The 19,634-nt window shown below is 43.6% G+C and overlaps 1 long non-coding RNA gene across 1 annotated transcript; it reads left to right on the forward strand.

Annotated features, from left to right (window-relative positions):
• Nucleotides 1-668: 668 nt before the first annotated feature.
• Nucleotides 669-18,509, forward strand: 1700029N11Rik (RIKEN cDNA 1700029N11 gene). Its single transcript, NR_045489.1, has 4 exons — nucleotides 669-803; nucleotides 16,154-16,233; nucleotides 17,230-17,452; nucleotides 18,383-18,509. It is a non-coding gene; the product is annotated as an RIKEN cDNA 1700029N11 gene (long non-coding RNA).
• The last annotated feature ends 1,125 nt before the right edge of the window (nucleotides 18,510-19,634 follow it).

Raw genomic sequence — 19,634 nt, forward strand, 5'->3', positions numbered from 1 at the left:
GTCTCTCCAATGCCTACTTCACCACCTTTTTTATGCTACTATATGACTTTCTCCAGGCAGCAAGTCAGATCCATGACATGCATATTGGGGTGAGAACACCGAAGATTAACAGTGAGCTTCAGTTCTGGAAGAACCTTGCCCACAGCCCTGGCAGTACCAGTGGATAGAGAGATGGTGTTCTGATAGCCTCATAGCTATCATATCCCAGAGAGGCAACCACAGTCTGTGTGGCACTGATGGCATGTAGTATGGTCCTAAGTACCTTAACAATGCTGAAATTGTCATGAATGACCTTGGCCAGGGAGCTAAACAGTTGGTGGTGCAGAGGATATTACAGACAATTTTTAGTGAGTTGTTTTTTCTCATAGTTCATAACCGTCACAAGTGTGATGGCATCAGCAGAAGAGCAAAGATGGTGATCCTTTCAACTCCACCCTTCAAATGAGCCCTGGCTTACTCCATGGTAGTGAAGGTACCAGAGGAATCTACAACATACTCCACACCATCACCCCACTTGATATTGGTAGAATCTCTATGCTGGAAGATGAATTAACCTTCCCGTTGATGACAAGTTTCTTGGTATTGTTCCATGGAACTTTCAAGTGGGTGCTATTATGACGGAACATATAGACCATGTAGTTGAGATCAATGAAGTGGTCACTGATGGCAACAATATCTACTTTGCCAGGGATGAAGGTAGCTCTGGGGAACATGTACCTAATATGGCAACAACTATTACTCTGACCTTCCCCCATCCTGTCTCAGGAATACAGCTGGCATTGCACGAGAAGATCTGTAAGGAAGTGGGTGATATTATTATATAAATCTCAGTCATTTTAATATGTCTCCCTCCACCCAAATAAGCTGTTTTCAAAGATTTAAATAATATAAGGTTAATTGTTGTATATCGTTGTCTATCAATTAAGTTCTTTGTTTAGACAAGAAGCAAGGATGTGAAGTTTTTTTTTTTTTTTTTCCTCAGTAGAGAATGTATTGTGTCTAAATTGACTATATATTGAACACATATTTCTGGAATTTCAGTTTGAAGACTGTTACATGTAATTATTTTGCCAAGGTTATTCGTATGTTTTTGCCCTGTACAGATCTGTGCCTCCTTCTAATTATATATATAATTAGACTACAAGCCCTGTAAAGGCAAAAAAAAAAAAAAAAAAAGTCTATCATTGTATCCCAGGACTCGGGCATCTCCAACATGGCTCAATATCTATTTGTTAATTGACATTTCACGGTAGATGAGGTAAATGTAAAAATCAGGTATCCAAATGTGCACATCCCACGGATAGAACCTGTGTTGCTAACAAAGGCAGAGCTCCCAAGAAGAAGGCTCAGCTCTCATGATGAGCTACTTGGTCTATCAAGTATTTATGGACTGGCAAACAGCAGCAACTCACTAGCCTTGGAGCTGAATACCGGAGAACATGAAACAAAGCCAAGTCCCTGCCCTTCTGCATCGAGTAATGCAAATCCTACAACACTCATGAAACATTTGAGAAAGATGAAGTTGTGGACTTCCATAAAACAAAAGCAGGGGCCCTCCAGGGAGCCCAGACTTTGAATAAGGATGCTGAACACACCTGTTCCTCCCTTTATTACTGAGCAATTGAATGCAGACAGTGAAGTTGGGGAGCTTGAGGCTCAGATTTTTAAGCATAAAGCTCATAGGGCATGCAGTGTGTAATGAAAAATAGAGAGATGACAGGAGGGGGAAGAATTCTAAAAAGCATCTACACACAGTGTATTCAAATTCCAACTCACAGATGATAAATTCTTAAATCCTTTTCTGGGTGGTTCAAGGTCCAAGGGGTTGTTTTTTCAGCTCTGAAGGTAAATTTACCAGTTACTGCACCTAGAAGACAGCCACAAAAATAGCCTGCATGAACCTAAGTGGCTTTGATGTGTGATTTAATTCATCCACATAATGTATAAACATTCAGCTCTTAGCCTTGGCAACTAGGGTCCTACACTGGCTCTTTCCCTCTGGAGACCCCCACCCCCTCCCCAGCAACTCCCCTGTATCTTTGCCTCATCTATGGGCCAGGAGTCATGGGTCACCCAGAGACTGTCGCACTTCCATCTACCACTAGGCTTGTGGCCAGATGTATCAAATATAAGGTGCCCAGTTAGCTTTGAATTTTAGTCAAGCGGTGAGTCACATGGTTACTATTTCTTGGAATAGGCAATTCCTACTCATCATTCATGGCAGGATCAAATGCCCCTGCTTGCTTGCTTTCTGACCTGCTCCCTTCCTTCTGTGAGCACCACTTCCCCTGATCCCTGATTCCCCTTCACAACTTTTCCTTTCCTGTCTCATAACACATAACAATCACACATGATCGTGTCTCACTTCTCTACAAGACACAAGTCCCACTTCTCCAGAGACCTGTCCCATGAGATTGTCCCAGAATCACATATGCCTCTACTAAGATGTATTAGCTTTGTTGTTGAAACAAACAAACAAACAAAAGAGGAAGGCCCAAATGTGACATGCTGAGCTCTTTGAATTCATGGACCTGGGAAGCTGTGAGACACTGCCTCAGAGTCTAGGTCACTCTTTCCTCACCTCCCTTTACACACTCCACACCCAAATCTCAATACACAGAAGGGCTTCCTCGGAAGTTCCCTTACCACCTAAAGTTTGCATTTGCAAAACAGGGAGGACCATGAAAATCAGTCTCCCCGCTGAGAGACTTATTAGAATGAAAGATTAACCTTAAAACACAGAGGAGGAGACTGAGCAGGCCAGTCTTCACATCTAGTACCCAAAGAAACTTTGTTCCTGGCCATTGTCTGTTCTTCAGGATTACCCAGGTCTCCGAGAATCATTACCTTCAACTGTAAAGCTCTCTCCTCACTTCTCTTCTCCCTATGAAACCTCAACTATCTGACCTTGCTTTTAGTTTTGCATTTTGTGTGGTTTAATGCACGTATGCAGATGTTGATTCATTTGTGTGCATTTCCCCTGTCAATCAACTTACCTTCCATTCCCCATTCACTTAGCTCACTAAGCTTACTGAGGGACAGTCTGAACTTCCCCTACTGAAACCAGACCTGTGCTCTCTTCTGGAATATACCTCAAGCCAGAGCCAGGGGCCATGCATGGAAAACCTGTGACCTGAAACTACAAGAGCCACTCTCTATTACCAGGTCATGAGTGTGGAGACATCTTCAAAGCAATAAGGAAGCAAGAATGTATTAACCAGGGAGAGTATGGGAAACACTAACTTTACAGAGGAAAATACTTCTGAGCATGCTCAGTCAAGGAAGTGCATTCTTGAGTATGCTCAGTTTAAAGTCACGGCTCAATAGAGAGACGGTGAACATACTTTTTAGCAAGCTTAGGTTGTGGAGTGCATGCTTGAAAATGTTAAATGGGAGGCAGTTCCACTTCCGGGCACATTCACCTTGTATGGCAGCTAGGAATGCTTTCCTGCATGGTCAGTATGAACCATAGAGATAGAAGACAAAAACACCCCTGGATGTATTTGAGTCATAAAGATGGCAGACAGGAATACCACTGGACATGCCCGTGAGCTGTAGCATAAAGGCTTAGCTACCAAAAAACCGGGGAAAGGACATTTCGAAGATGTATAAATATAGCTGACCTCTAAATGTAGAGGCTGACATTCAGAGAGATAAAATTGACTGTTACTAGGAAACATTGGTTTCATACAAATCCATTCTGCTTTCTGCTTTTCTCTCTAAAATAGTATGGAAAAGCAAATGTCTTCTGGGAATGTAACTCAGTGGTAGAACACTGCAGAAGAGGTCATGGAATCCATTTCCAGCTGTGTGCGTGTGTGTGTGTGTGTGTGTGTGTGTGTGTGTGCGCGCGCACGCGCGCGCGCACATACCAAACTATGTTAAGAGTACTTACATAGATTATGTCAATAGCAAAATGAAAAAAAAAATGTCCTAGCTATAGCAAAATGAAAAAAAAAATGCCCTAGCTAATCAGGTCATGATCTATACATTCAAAAGATACACAAATAGATTAGAGCACACTTAAAGTTATTCTTATTGACCAGGTTAGTGGCATCTCCCTCTTATAAAACAGAATATATATCGAAGACCTAGCTTTGACGACAACACAGCCAAGGGTGTGCTCTCATGTCACCTAACGCCTCAGCAAGCACACACTGGATGAGTGTCTCTGTGGGAAACTTGTTGATTCATACCCACAGCCTTGAATACATCCCAATTTTTCTACTTTTAGAGACTTTGTTTCTTTAAAAAGTTCCTCATGAGAACATGTCAGACAAGCGAGTATTTTTCTCACTACTTTACTATTTTTAAACAACAACAACAACAACAACAAAAAAAGTGTGAAAGAAATAGATATCTGCTGACACAGAAATGACTGAGGAAAACATACTATGTGTTTTAGCCAGCTTTCCACGACTATGACAAATGCAATGCAATTGACTTACAAAGAGGAAAGGTTTATTTTGGTTCACGGTTTTTAAGAGTTCATGGTCACTTGGTCCCATTGCTTTTGAGCCTGGAGCACATTATGAAAGGTTTACTCAGCTCCTGGCAGCTGAAAAACAAAAAGGGAGAAGAAGAAGGGGCTGGAATACCACTATCCCCTTCTAAGGCACGCCCCCATCGACTTACATTCCACCATATAAGTCCCACCTCTACAGGTCCTACTACCTCCCAGTAGCACTATAAGCTGATGACCATGGCTTTGACACATGGACCTTTGGGGAACATTTATCCAACTCATAGCTATGTACATGTCAAGGGTAATTATTATGTAATTGGAAATTAGTTTCTCAAAAGACTACTGTGAATTCTTGACCAAAAAACACTGGTAATAAATGGATATAGACTAGTATATGTTGTGAGAATAATTTCAAATCTCAGCACTCGAGCGCATGCATACACACACACATACACACACACACACACACACACACACACACACACACACACACACATACACATACACACTTGTCCGTTTCATAAATAAGACAGGGAATAGGGAAATTTCCTTCATAAAATTCTCTGGAGAGATGGCTCAGTGGTTAAGAGCACTGGGTGCTCTTCTGAAGGACTCAGGTTCAACCCCAAGCACCCGTATGGCAGCTCATAACTTTCTGTAGCTCTAGTTCCAGAGGATCCAACATCCTCATAGAGATATACATGCAGGCAAACCACCAATGCACATGAAATAAAATAAAATAAATCACTCAGTGATCTCAAATCTTAGAGAAACCTAAGTGATATTTTTCCATTCATAGCTATAAGTGGAGAAGGATCCACTAAATAGCCTAGGAACCTGGCCTATAAAATTACTGGCCAGGTTCCTAGGCTACTTAATGGATCCTTTCCCTTAAACAGGTTCAGATTTTCCAAATGTTCATTAATTTCTATATCAAAAGAAAGTTGAGTTTTATGTCTTAATATCAATCCTGCTTGGTTATATTATCTTGACTTTAGGAAACAATTATCTCTTCTGCCTTGTTTAGCAAATTGCTTATAAGAATGTCTGAACTTCACAACAGTAATGAGAAGCTTGGGGGTTGGGTGGGACAATGACTTAGTAGGTGAGAGTGCTTGCTGTGCACACATGAGAACCTGAATTTGAATCCCCAGCACCTACATAAAAAGCTTGATAAGCAGCGTGTCCTTGTGACCCCCCAGCACTATAGGGAGAAGAGACCGGAGAACAGCTCGGACTTGCAGGATACTCACCTAAGTTGCTTTTGAATGATTATTGTTTTCACAAACAGGAACTGCAAAGGAAACCAGCCCATCAGCACAGGAAGATGAGGAGAAGGAGGAAAAAAAGAAAAGAAAGGAGGAGGAGGAGGAAGAGGAGGAGGAGGAAGAGGAAGAGGAAGGAGGAGGAGGAAGAGGAAGGAGGAGGAAGAATGAGGAGGGAGAAGAGGAGAAATGGGGAGGGAGAGGAGGAAGAGGAGGAGGAAGAGGAAGGAGGAGGAGGAAGAGGAAGAGGAAGGAGGAGGAGATGAAGGAGGAAGAGGAGGAGGAAGGAGGAGGAGGGAGAAGAGGAGAAATGGGGAGGGAGAGGAGGAAGAAGGAGTTTTTTAATTTAGAGACAGAAGGTCACTTCATATGGACATACCTCTATCTATTAAATGGAAACAATATTTCATTATTTTCTCCATATAAGAAAGCTAATGAAGAATGAAGTTCAAGGGAAATCAGTTTTAAAAAATTTGTGTTTGAGGGAAAATGTAATTATCAGACCCTGTACTGGCTGGTTGTGTGTGTCAACTTGACACAGGCTGGAGTTATCACAGAGAAAGAAGCCTCCCTTGAGGAAATGCCTCCATGAGATCCAGCTGTAAGGCATTTTCTCAATTAGTGATCAAGGGTGGGAGAAGCCATTGTGGGTGGTGCCATCTCTGGGCTAGTAGTCTTGGGTTCTATAAGAAAGCAGGCTGAGCAAATGAGGGGAAACAAGCCAGTAAGTAACATCCCTCCATGGCCTCTGCATCAGCTCCTGCTTCCTGACCTGCTTGAGTCCCAGTCCTGACTTCCTCTGGTGATGAACAGCAATGTGGAAGTGTAAGCTGACTAAACCCTTTCCTCCCCAACTTGCTTCTTGGTCATGATGTTTGTGCAGGAATAGAAACCCTGACTAAGACAGACACCAAGCATAGGTACGGTTTCTTCTGCTCTGATAATTCCGTGTCAGTCTTCACAAGAGATTAAATAATAACCAGCTACCACTTAGCCAAAGAAATAGGGACCTTTCCAAGTAATTCAGAGTTAGAGAGAAAATGATTAGCTCAAAGTATTTATCCTCCAATGAAAGGGTTTTATTCTTGGTTATCAAGCCTATTCTTGATACTGCTAAGCCTTCCCTAGCTAAGGCAATTCCTGGGAACTGCCTTTCTCTGAAGCCTTGTACCTGGCATGGTCTCTAGCACAGGACAAACCCTTGAAGTATTGAACACCTTGTTTCAAGTGACAATTGGCAGAGTCCAGTATACGTCCAAGAAAGGCAGGAACACTCTCAGCTTCTCCCTGTTTGCCCCTCTTACCATCCAGTTCAGCACTGCTGAATAAATACTTGCCAATTTGAGCTGAACCCTTAGGGAGGAAAAGTAAGCTCAGGGTGTGATCATGGCTCCTCAAACACTCCTAGTATAAATGGGTTTATATTCACACCGGCCATTCAAATGCTATCAATTGACAGATAAAATCCAAGTAAAGAGACACGGTGGATTAGAAATGGCAGCAGAACAGAGCTTGACCCTTGGGAGCGGAATTAAGATTCCATTATTTAAAAGGAACAGAAAAAAGAAAAGCACGGGATATATATTCAAAGAGGAAACACTGTCTGACGAACCTCTGTTGCTTCTCTTGGGGGGTTGGGGGTAGGGAGGGAATAGAAAAACCATTGATGGAGCCCCCCAGTACACTAGGAACAGATGGAATGCTGTATTTGGAGTCTTTTAGAATTTAAAAAATATACCTCACTAGTCAAAGGTCACATTGATTTCAGGAGGAATTAACTAGTGGGGGCATCTCCACCAAAGCATCATGTTGATATTCCAGGGACAGGGAAAGAAAATGAGAGGGTGGGGGAGGATTACCATAAAACAGATGAAATTTCAATTAGTCAACTCTTGAGATGACATTTTCCTCTAGAGCAAAGAACAATGACCTCTTGACTGGTCAACTGCTCCAAGCTACTCTGTACAGCCATGATATTTGCTTCATCCAGATGGCCCCACTTAGAAGATAGTGAAGAAGAAGAAGAAAATCCTAAGGAGATAGAAATATTCCTTGAGCTCTTCTAAGAACCATCCCCACCACAGGCCCAAGGACACACAGCCCAATTCAGTAGTGCTTTCGGAGTGATATACAGGTACAATGTGTGATGTTAATAGTGTATCCAACTGGCCTAAAATTATACAAAAATCATACTCTGTGTGTGTGTGTGTCTGTCTGTGTGTCTGTCTGTGTGTGTGTATTGGGGGTTGCATGCATGTATTTGTGTGTACTGTATTGAGGGGTGCATGCATGTGTATGTGTGTGCTGTGTTGGGGTTTGCATGCATGTGTGTGTTGTACTGGGGAGGTTGCAAGCACAAGTATGTGTGTGAAAATATGTGGAATCCATTGTGTGAAAGCATGTGAATTTAGTGTTGGGAATCCCCTTGAATACTCCCTACCTTATGTTTTTGAAACAGGGTCTCTCAATGAGCCTGGAGCTCTCTGACTAGCTAGTTAGCTGCAAAGAGCCTCCTACCCCCACCTCCCAGTGCAGAGACCATAAATGCATGCATTCCTTGTACGAGGCTTTTTCTGTGGCTGCTTGGGATCTGAACTCAAGTCCTCATGCTTGTCTGCTTACTAATAACTGTATCAACAGAGCTGCCTTCCCATCTCCAGAGGAAGGTCATACTTTTTTTTTACATAAAACCTACTATCATCTTATATTTAAGATGATTACCAGTCTGCTTTGATATCTTAGTTATATGAGATTTAATCACACTGTTAGGTTCTGTGATTTATGAAGATCATCAATCATGATATGTTGTTAGTCAAGTAGTTCTGTCACGGCTAAGAGACCAGAGTCACTAGCATCTTAAAAACGGATTTTTTTTTAAAGACCATTTATAAAAGTACCTTGAAGTAAACAGCTTACTAGAGGAAGTGACCCTACCCTCTCTCAGTATTGGCTTTCTCCCTGGAGCAGAGGTGAAAGCGTTGTGGTCTTCCCCAACCACCGTTTCTTCTACTCTTCCCAGAAGAATAGCAGGACATCCTTTACCTAGAGCCCTTTTGTAGGAACGCAGACAGCAACCACTTACGTTGAAATCAACGTCATTCCTATTTTATCCAACAGGAATGATTACTCTGAAGAAGTACAGGGGTGTAAGGTCAAGGTCTGATGGTTGGTCTTGACTGTTAGCCATGGAAACAAAGGACACTTGGTACCTGACTGTGAGGGATGTTATGGTTTTCACTAATTGAAGTGTGAAGGCCCAATCCTGAGTGTGAGTGGCACCATTGCATGGGTGGGCATCCTAGACTGAGGGAAAAGGAGACAGCAAGTTGAACGCTAGCATTCCCCTCTCTCTGCTTCCTGGCTCTGGATGTAATGGTATTAGCCGTCTTGGGTCAATCTTTCTCTCATTGCTGTGTCTCCTCCAGATATCAGCCTTGTCCTCACTGTTGCTAAAGTGGAAAAACCAATGTGACTCAGGATTTGATTCCTACAGAGTATCCTTGTCCATTGCTCTAAGGACTTTGGTTTTACTCTCCTGATAGCATCTCCCTCCGTTTTCCCCAGTCCCGAAGCTACCAAAGGATTGGCTCTAGCTCCCCTACTGGTCTCCAAAGCCAACAATTGCCCTTAAGCTGATGTCTTAAGGAGGATAAACTGAGCAGCAGCCTAGCATTCATGTCTCTTTGCTTCCTGACTGTGGGTACAACATTCCCAGCTGTCCCAAGCTACTGCCTCCATGAGTTCTCCAACATAATGGACTGTACCCTCACACTGCGAACCAAAATAAGTGCATCTTTCTTTAAATTGCTTTTGTCAAATTTATTGTCACGGCAACGAGAGGAAAATGACTAATGCAGAAATGCCTGGTTCCTATTACGTTGGCACTGTACATTTAGATTTGTGGAGATCATGAAGAATAAATTCCAAGTTTATTAATAAATCAATCAAGTGGTGTATATTTAAGGCTGACTCTTTGATGCACGTCCAATATTATTTAATAATCCTGGCCTCTTCACCGTATCATGTAGCTTCATTTGTTTTTAATATACCAATACCACTCCACACTAATAATCCACATTGCCCCAATAACTCATTTCTAAATCTCTGTGATTGTGGCTTCATCCTAAAGTTTAGTTATTGGCAGAACTTTTTCTGGCTATATCTATGTGTGGAGGCCAGCCATGACAAAAGGCCACAGGCTGGATTGTCCAACCAGCAGAAATGTATTCTCTCTTAGTTTTGGAGGCTTCAAGTCCAGACAGAAAATGTCTACAGGGCTGAGTCTCCCAAGGCCTTTCTAATTGGCTTGTGGATAGCTGTCCGTCCCTGTGTCCTTATGTGGCTTCTCTCATGTGTGGTTGTACCCTACTCTTAAGGACATTGGTCAGATCAAACTAAGTCAGTGACTTCATTACCCCTTCCTTCCATCTGTAAGGATGCCATCCTCAAACATAAATGCATTAGGGACAAGAGTGTCAACTGAATTCAGAGGATGCAATCCATCCTATAATACTCTCTCTATCAGCATCACTAAAGCCAACATTTACATAGATGAGCATAGAAGGTCTGGCTTTGTTGAAAGCTTAGGGGTCTGGGAGTGTGTTTCATCCAATTCAAAAGAGTGCCTCTGAAGTAAACCCAGGGTCTTTCTGTAAGCTTTGTGGAATGTCTGGTCCTGCTACCATTTTCCCAAGGGAAAAGGTACTAGCTTTCCTCAAAACAGAGGAAAGGAGGCCCCGGGTCATATTCTCTAGTCCCTGTGTCTCTGGCCTAAGTCCAGACATCATCAGCCTTTGGCCTCTGCTGAGACTGTTGAAGTTCCAAGACCAGTGTGAGTCAGCATTTGCTTCCTGGCATGGAACTACCCCCTGCTCCAGGCCATTGCTCTAGGGACTTTGATCTTTCTCCTCTAAAGGCAAAATTTCCTTAGTTTTCCCTGGCCCTCCAGGTACTCCCAAGAATTGCTGTTACCACCTTGACCCCACACCCCCACTCCCTAGCCCCCACCCCAGTTCCAAGTCCAACCATTACCCTCCAATTTTTCCTTCTCAGGAGTACTTTGCCTTTCCCTTGGTGACCAGCCCAGGAAACTCTCCAATGCCACCTGTAAGCTTTTGTCTGTATCTCCCACTAAAATAATATTTCAATTACCTTTCTGTGCTATAAGAAAGTAATTTGTAGAGAGTAGAGGTTTATTTAGATCATGATTCTGGTGTCCAGGAAGCCCAAAAGCTTGGTACCAGCATCTGGAAAGGGCCTGGCTGCTGTATCCTAACACTGTAGAGAGCATCCCATGGAAAGAGAGATGTGCTGCCTCCCTCAGGTCTCCCTCTTCTTATAAAAGTCACTAACATCACCACAGGGGCCCTGTGTTCATGATCTCACCCAACCCTAATTTCCTCTCAAAGGTCCCATTTCTAATGTCATCAATGTGTAAATTTGAGGATTAAGTTTTCAGCACCTGAACTACGGAAACATATTCAAGATAAAGAAAACTCCATGTGGCAATGCCGAGATCCTGTATCAGCTTGGGACGCCATCACGAGGTGTTCTTCTCCCCTTTTCAGTTCTGCATGCAGAGTGAGAGTCCCGCCCCCTTGGTGTGAGCTGCTCCTCCCAGCTTCTCTGGGATATGTTCTTTGTCTCTCACCACCTGACCTCACAAATCCCCCTTCTACCAAGAGGTGTGAACTCAGAAAAGAAACGAGAATTCACATATACCCCACCACCACCACCACTAAATCTTCTCAGTTCTTCTTCCCCAAACTGGAAAGATTTTCTGTTTCTAGCAGTTAGAGAAATGTCTATATGTTAGATTAATTATGCTTTAGACATCTAAAGTCTTCCCTTCAAATGCTTCTTGGAGCTGGGAGCTTGCTTCTCCTCACCAACCCATGGATCTGAGGACTCACTTTGCACATAGCAATTCCAATGTTAAGCCCAAACCTGTATTCTGGGTGATGGTTTCTATTGAATCTCTAAGCTGGATTCAGATCCAGGACAACAAAACATATCTTGGCATTGATATGTCAAAAGCATGGTGTCTGATACTCCATGAGACAAATATTCCAAAACATTCATGGGCATTCTATTTATCTAGTTAGCATGATTTTCCCCGATAGACAGGCAGTTGGAGACTAAGGCATTAACTGAGGTCTTCTGGGACGAGGTCTTCCTCTGGTCCCTGACCAAGAATCCCCTGCCTTCCAGAAGCCCAGCTTCCCTCTTCTGTAAAATGAGGGATGAATGGACCGGCTGCATGGGCCGTGCTGGGAAGTTACAGGACTAATTCACTTGAAGTCCTAGAGCTGACATATAATAGACTCTCAGTTAAAGTCAGCTGTCATTGTTACCATCAGGTTATGAGCAAGGGTTAGTTATGAACACTAATGGCTATGATTTATAGGCTGCTTCTTATGTGCCAGGCAATGTTCTACATGCCTTACATGTGTAACAGGTGCTGAGGCTTAGTTATAAAGTCTTTTTACACCCTTTTTCCATCCTCTCCTATGTCTGTCTACTCTCGTGACTACCTATAAAATTCTGACTTGGTTCACTTGGCATTTCCCCACAGCCTCAGCTCAGGGGCCTTAATCCACTTAGAAGGGTGGAGCTTCAGTAAGCCTGGGCAGTAAGGTGATTTATAATTGCAATGGAAAATTGCCTTGCAGAACATAATGATTAACCGCAAGAAGGCATAGCAGGTGAGGTGAGCACAAAGTTTAGAACGGCTGGAGGAGAGGGCTCCAATGGTAGCTATCCACTGTTGACGGTGAAGGCTGGATAAGTTGAAGGCCAACAAACCTTTTGCTTTCGGTTTATTTATTTGTTTGTTTTTTTGTTTTCAAATCCAGAGCCTCTTGCACACTTGATAAACAAACACACAACTACTGACCTACACCCTAGCCTCAAAGCCAAGACATTTTTAAAAGTTTCGCTATTTCCCAAGCATATATGACCCCTTGGGATCTTTGAAAGAAACTACAGTAAATAGTTTAACTGCTTTTCACAGAAAGCTGCACCCTGAGCTTTCTTGGAAACGCAAGCTGGCTTCCGCAGGCTAGCCTACTGTTCTTTCTCATGCGGTCAACATCTGACCAGGGGGACCACAGAGTGTGTGCTGACCACTGTACTACATCTGTTGTTCCCTTCAGCTTCTCTCTTGATAATGTCCACCTCCTGGAATGTATTCTGAGACTGCTGGCTGGGAAAGGCATGTCAAGTTTCCACCTGATAACGTTTCCAGTGTGTATTTGTAGATGAAAGCATTCCCAGAAAATGCTTTTGTTTTCCTTCCTAGGTTGTTTGTTTTTTTCCTTTTTAAATTCTTGTTTTTCTGTTTGTTTGTTTGTTTGTTTGGGCCAACTTCTCACTCTGTGGCCCACAGTGAGCTGAAATTCACTGTGTTGCCTAGGCTAGCCCTCAATTCACTGTTCTCTTGTTTCAATCCCTCAAGCGTGGGGATGAAAAGACAGGCGTGTGCCACTACACTAGTGTCCCTCCCCCTCAAATGTCAACACAACATACTGAACGTTGTCCACTTTGGTGGTTCACTTCATTGTTTCATGTATCATATGTTTGGGAAAGTGTTCTTTATTGACATCTAAGAAACAGTCTCTTTTTCTTTTTTCTTTTTTTAAAAGATTTATTTATTTATTTAGTTAGTTAGTTAGTTATTATGAGTACACTGTAGCTGTCTTCAGACACACCAGAAGAAGGCATCAGATCCCATTACAGATGTTTGTGAGCCACCATGTGGTTGCTAGGAATTGAACTCAGAACCTCTGGAAGAGCAGTCAGTGCTCTTAACCGCTGGGCCATCTCTCCAGCTCGAGTCTCTTTTTTCTTGAGAGTAAAACATTAATTAAAGCAGTGTCACCATCGTTTTGATGACTTTCCCAACTGTCGGACAATTCGAGGACTTCTAATGCCACGGTAGTGAATATATCATGCATAATATCATTTTCACATACGAGTACATCCATGCTATAGACTCCTAAAAACAAAATTGCTGGGTCAAAGGCCAAGTTCATACATATTTAAATAGATGCTGCCAAATTGCCAGCATACATTATTTTCATTTTCAAGGCTTCGCCCACCCAGTGTAAGAGGTTACTTGTTTCCCAAATCTTCTTCAACAGAAAGCTACTAAACTTTTGGCCCTTGCCCATGTGATAGATGAAGATGAAAAACCCATTTCTTTCCAGGTCCCTTCTCTGAATCCATTAGTTTAAACTAGACTCACTTAAACAGCACAAGGCATTTAACATCCACGGGGCTCAGTCCCGGGTACCCCTTTGCTCTATACAGCAAGAGCTTTTCTCATGGCTCTTGTGGCTCATGGTCCCTTCCTTCAGATAGCTGAGACTTGTGTAACTCCCGACCCCTCACTGGTAGACTCATAAATTAGGTATTAGGTTTTAGAAAAGCAAGTGATTTTCCTGCCCAGGCTCTGCCAATCCAGCTCCGCGTTGAGACCGGTTAAAAGAGTCTGAGTCAGAGAGATGAGGATAAAATATCTGCATTATCTCGGTGTAAAGCCGATTGCAGTCTGAAGCTAAGACTTGGAAACAGATGGTATTCTAATATCTGCCTCTACCCAGACAAAAACCTGATTAAATCCACACTCACTCCCAATCACAGAGAGGGTTAGCCCACCACTCCTCTACCATAGTGGTGGCCATGATTACAGGGTCTGAGAGGAGCATGTCTGAGGTCGCATCACCTGGCCCAGAAGAAAGAAAGCATAGCAGACTCTGGCTATAATGTCCTCCCAGCATGAACATATTGCTGAGGGCTGACAAAGGAGCCGGGCAGCAAGGCCAGGGGCATCTATTTTGTTCCCTGCTATCTCTCCCTCTTGAAATAAGGAAGTTGTCACCCTCCCAGCAGAGAAAGAGAAGGGAATACTCCACTAATTGTTTGACCTTAGAGGGCAAAGTTATTATGAAGATGGGGTCTTCGGGGAGGGAACAAAATGTTCAGAAGAATGAGGTCTGTATTCATTCAGCCACCAACACATTCTGAGTGAGGATTCATCATAGAGATGCCGAGCTCCGGGCTGGGACCAGGCGCTACAAAGAGAGACATTGTAGACGATACCTATGCCCACTAAGCGTCCTTATCCAGATGTGGGTGGACTTAAAACATGTTAAAAGAATGGGGAAGGGCTTCTGAGCTGGGCTAGGAAGGGTGAGTTGGGCAGTGGGCAATCTCCTGTGTAACAGTTTTGCAGAAGAGGAAGGCCAAACCAGAACAAAACAAATGAGCAAAAACAATTATAAATACAGAGAGTGGACTGGGGTGCTTTGTCGGGTACAGAAGATATGTCTGCGTGGAGCTCTGAGCAGAAGGTGGGGGTGTCTAGTTAGGATTCCGGTTGCTGTAAGGAAACCCCACAACTGAAGTAACTTGGGGAGGAAAGGGGTTATCTGGTCACAGTTCCACGTCCCTGTTCATCATCAAAGGAAAGCGGGACAGGAACTCAAGCCGGGCAGGAACCTGGTGGCAGGGGCTGCTGACTTGGCTTGCTCGCCACTGCGTGCTCAGCTTATAAGATCCAGAACCATCAGCCCAGGGATGGCCCCACCCACAATGGGCTGAGCCGCCCGTCAGTCACTAATTAAGAAGATGCCCTCCAGGCTTGTCTGCCTGCAGCCTCCTCTTAAGGAGGAATTTCTTTAATCGAGGTTCCCTCCTCTCTGATGTCAAGTTGACATAAAACTAGCACAGGGAGGAAGGGTCTGATGGAGATAGGGTGAAACAGGGAGACAATTCCTGCCTGGTGGTGACCAGGCAATAGGGAGGTTTTTCGTTTTGTTCTGTTTTGTTTTGTTTTTTCAGCAAAACCACAGTGATTCTACTTGTTTCAGAAAGGTTACTGTGGCAACAAAGGAGATAGGGGAGGGAGGAGGGGAGGGAGGAGGGGAGGGAGGAGGGGAGGGAGGAGGGGAGGGAGGACGGAAGGGAGGAGGGGAGGGGAAGGATGGAAAGTCAAAGAACCTAACAGTTAGGATTAATACGGTGGGTCCAAGAGAAAGAGGTTAAGAAAGATGTGAACACAAAAGTAATAATAATAATAATAATAAAAAGTACGGTGATTCCATAGGCATCTGACACATCTGCACACACTAGACCAATCCGCTCACCCCCTGATAGCCAGGAAGCGACTAGAAAAAGAGAGGAAGAGACAGGCATCCGGTGAACTTTGAGATCAAACCTCCACTAACCTAAACTTTCCCAATAGGTTCCACCCCTTAAAGAACCAAAAGCTGAGGCCCAAACCTTTAACACAGGGTCTTTTCAACCTCTCTGCTTTCTAACTGGGACCATCTGCCTGCTGCCTTCCCCGCTAGGGTGGACCAGATCTTCTGCAACTGTCATCTGAAGTAAACCCTTCCTACCTCAAGTTTCTTCCTTTTAGGAATTACGTCAAGAAAAGCAGCAGACACAAGAACATGGCAGATTCAGGCAGAGATGAAGATGGAGCAGAGAAGCCAAGTCGTGAGCATGCGGGACAAAACTTGAGATCAGTGTAGGGGAAAGTCCAGTGGAGACCAGCTAAGGAAGAAGGGGGCTGGTCAACTAACCACAGAGAGCGTCAGTCTCCCCGCCCTTGTGTAAATAGAGCTCAAGGCTGTGCTACAGCTTCATAATGTTTGGGGCTTGTTCATTCAAGCTTGTCCTACCACATTCCACTCTTCTAAGACTGCCTGGGATGCTGAGTGACAGCAAAATGGGGACAGTCACTCAGGAGAGGCCAGCTTCCTCCTTGGGTAAAGATTCTCTTTCTTTGCCCTGGGATGAAGGACAATAGCGTCCATAGGAACCCCCTTTCCCAAATCTTGCAAAGGAGCTGCTTCACAAACACCCAGAATCTCACCTTCTTATGGATAAACTTCTTACCTTAAGCCTGCTCTTTCTAACAGCAGGCCTGCCAAGAGCTCCTCCCCCACAACATCTGCTCCCATTAACCACCTGGCCATCCGCAAGGCTCTCCTTCCTTCAGCCCTTGGATCTTGGCACCAGCTAACCTCTGTGCTGTGCCTCATTCCTTTCTGTAGAGTTTCGATTGATTTCTCAGAGTCCCACTGAAGTCTGAGCTAGTCTATGATGAGTCCCTTTGTTTTCAAGGTGTGAACTTGACACCTGACTTTGGTCTGTGTTGACACTTTTTAAAGTTATCTTCTTCGTCCTACTCATTTAGAGGAACGAGCAGAATTTTCTAGAAAGCTAAAGTCCTGCCTTAAAACACCACTATTTAATTCATTCAACCAACCGATATTTGTTGAGCATTTATTTACCGCATGATGAACACTGTGCTACAACACAGAGATTTTATACAAACGAGAGAAAATAACTAAAGAAGGCATTCATTCCCTGGGTCAAGAAATACACACGGGCCTCTTAGGGGTGGAGAATTTATATCTGAACTTATCTTGCTGATTTTGTTAGATGGATCTTGCTAACATGGCTTTGTCTGTCTACTTTTCTAAGCAGAGACTGCACTTGGTACTTCTCTGGTTGCTTCAAGAAAATACCTGGTGGAAGCAGGAGGGATTGTTTTTACAATCCATCATGGCGGCCAGATGCCACAGAGAGAAGATCCCAGAGTGTCTGGTCTTGTTACATCCACAGTCAGGGAGAGATGAATGATGCTATTCTCCTCCTTTTTATTCAGTCTGGGATCTCGGGCCATAGAATGGCACCACACACATTTAAGGTGAGTATTCCAAGTTCAATTAACCCACTCTAGAAACTCATAGCCTTCCCAGAGGTTTGTCTCCCAGGGAAGCTAGACCCTGTCAATTTGACAATCAATATCAACCATCACAGAAAGGGGTGAATAAATTCCAAAATATTTGTATTGGCTAATGGCATCGTTTGGGACATGCTGGTTAAAAAGAAGAACGTTGCTTCCCCATCCCGAACATGATAGGTGGTCCTATGCCCAGTAAGAAGTGTGCCAATCACCAGTGCCCTAAGTAAGGCAGTGCAAGAAGTACCAGGCAGTGAATGCCCAGAGAGCAGCTTCAGGACGTGGCGCAGAATGGCCTCAGGGACAGACTAAGCCAATTTTCTGGGGTTGGAGTTTGGGGAAGAGGGTTGGGGGAGAAGACCAGAGCTAAAAGTATAAAGAAGGCTATGTTGAGTGGAATGAGACCAACCACAGATCTGAGAGAATTTGAGCAACTGAAAACCAGAAGCATCCAGAACTGAAAGGGGCTAAGGAGAGAGAGGGGCAAGACATCCCATTTCCAGTTTCATCTTCTGTTTTATTATGAAGACAATAAAGTCTTGCCCTGGTTCTTACTTCAAAGAATACATTAATAAAAGAACATCTTTTTCTTTGTTTTGTTTTTAGTTAGAAAATCTATCCGCTTCCTTTGAAAGGCTGGCCATGGGGCACCCGTATTTGGCCATTCAAACAGTAACCAGTGCTAATGTTTGAAGATTTTTAAGTTGCTTGGGTGTGTGGGTGGGTGGTCAGTCTCAGACAAGATCTCACTATGTAACCCTGGCTGTGCTAGAATTTACCATGAAGATCAGGCTGGCCTTGAACTTGCAGAGATTTGTGTGCCTCTCTTCTCAAGTGCTAGGATCAAAGGTGTGCACCATCATGCCTAGACAATGTTTGTGTATCTCTTTTCAGGCTTCCAAGCAAGCTCATTAAAATGTCATCTATCAACAAGAAAATCTACATGCTGATCTATCACCAGTTTATATTATAGTACCCACCCTTTTTTTCTAGCAAGCATCTTTCATAAACAATATCTGTGAGACTTCTGCTTCCTCTTTTATGTTTCTTCCCACATATCTGTACAAGGAGGGGAAATGTCTGAAATCCAGGTAGGGGAGCAGAGCTTAGAGCATCCTCTGCTCCAATCGCAGAGCTTGAAAGAGCTGAGGCTGTGTGATGCTAAGGATCAACAAATGAAAGTTGGGAGCATCTCTCTGTTTTTGTTTGTGTTCGTAGGTTTTGTTTTTATTTTTAGACTTACTTATGTGGATAAGTGTTTTGCCTACACATATGGGTATGCACCATATTTATGAATGATGGCCATGAAGTTCGAAAGAGAGCATCAGATCCCCTGGAACTAAAGTTAGTGATGGTTGTGAATCACCACGTGGGTGCTGGGAACAGAGCCCTGGTCCTTTGCCAAAACAAGTGCTCTTATCCACTGAGACATTTCTGCAGCCCTTTGCTTGTGTTTTTAGAGACAGGATTTCCTATGCCTCTGATTGGCCTCAACCTTACTAAGTAGATGGAGCTGGCCTCCAACTCTTCATCCTCCTGCCTCCACCTCCCAAGTACTAGAAAATGAAATTGGGATAGAACAAACAAAATACATGTACAGACTGAAGTGTGCATAGAATCCCAATACTTCAGAGGATGAAGCAGGAGGATCTCAAGTTGGAAGCCAGACTCTCAAAAACTGTACGTGTGTGTGTGCGTGCGCACGCGCACATGCACGTGCATACAGGCACGTGTAACATAGTTATACAGATACACTTATATGTCCACATGAGCTATAGGATCATAGTTGAGATACTCCAGCTTTTGTGTATAGCTGATATCCTGAACATTCACAGTATCTCCACACATGTGAATGTGACACGTGAATGTATAAAATACATGTATATGCTTCCAGATGGATAACCTACGAATGATGAGTGCAAAAGAGACTATTTCTCCCTCTCTGCTCTAGCCTTCATCCAAGTTGAGAGCTTAAGCAACCCGATAGCAGGTGTCATCTCTTCCGTTCGTCACTGTGTGGCATCTTGAGGACTACGTTCTGAATAAGTGTTCACTGTCCATTAACATTCCTGCTGCTGCTGGTTCTCCTGGAGCTGGCTAATGGGCCACAGAACAACTGCAGCTCCTAAGTGACAAGGCACTTCTT

This window comes from Mus musculus, chromosome 13 (assembly GCF_000001635.26).
Source record: "Mus musculus strain C57BL/6J chromosome 13, GRCm38.p6 C57BL/6J".
NCBI classification, from domain to species: Eukaryota; Metazoa; Chordata; class Mammalia; order Rodentia; family Muridae; genus Mus; species Mus musculus.